Below are 1,199 nucleotides of genomic sequence, written 5' to 3' on the forward strand. Positions count from 1 at the left end.
AAATTGTAATGAAATTGTATTCTTCACAATAAAATGGTGTGGTGGTAAATTGGTAATTCCATCTTTCAGTATTCTGTCAAAAAGCCTGCCTAAAGCCTAATTAAGCTTAATTGATATAATGAAATTCAGTTAATGATAAAATTTAGGCATTGGTTTAATGACTGCAATTAACTTCAGTTAAAGATCAAATGTAGGCATGGAGTTGGTGTGGTTAAAGTTATAGGCTAAGGATCTGGGGTGGGTGTTCCTGATGCGTCTTCTAGGGTGGCCATGTAGTGACAGCAGCACAACCCCAAAGGGGTGTGGAGACATCTGTCAAATCAAGAACATAAAAAACAAACAGACCATAAAATAATTTTGAAACACTACTTTCCAACCACAATTCTGAAGTTCCCTGACAATGGATCCCACATGTGCAGAAATATTTGAAATTGCACACTGAACTGTAACTTTAAACTCTCTACCCAAACTGAGAGTTGGGGTGACTGTGTTTTGAGGCAAATTTGTTGGTATTCCGCAGCGCATACCTGCCTATTTCTCTGTACCTGGAGGGGATGGGTGTGAATGGTATCTGTAACCACAGAGTCAAATTACAGACCTGCTCAACAGGCCTCCCCATTCACTGCACTTGTGCTGGCTGAGAACCAACCAGTGGGCTATCTTGCCTCATGTTCCTCAAGGTGCATTTCAGATGAGTGTGACACTAGTGGTCACAGTCCAGTTGATAGATAACCTATGCAGCCTGATGCGCCATCCTGTGAGAGGGTTATCTAATAGTCCAATAAACAGGCTGTAACCTTAAAATCATGGATTCACAAGATCTGGCATTTATTGATTGCCCACAATTATCCCAAATTGAATGGTCATGTGATATACATATGAACAGCAAAGACATATATGAAAGCAAATACGACCTGTTACATCACAAATTCAGATTCGATCATATCAGTCCGCAGATCGGTGGGGCCCCGCGAAGCGCAGGCCAGAGGGTTAGTCTGTCCTGGAGAATTCTGACGTGTCACTCTTTTCTCAGACGCTATATAGGAATCGCTCTGTCACTCCGTGACCTTGCTTGGGCACAGCCCGGCTGGCGGCTGCACACACTTAAAAGTAATGGTAACTGCTTAAAGGGTCTACTTTCCCCCATCAAGCCAGACACCCACACCACAGAACATGTAATTTTGACTCTATTGTAAACT

Source organism: Protomyctophum parallelum (assembly GCF_964188405.1).
Source record: "Protomyctophum parallelum genome assembly, chromosome: 11".
NCBI classification, from domain to species: Eukaryota; Metazoa; Chordata; class Actinopteri; order Myctophiformes; family Myctophidae; genus Protomyctophum; species Protomyctophum parallelum.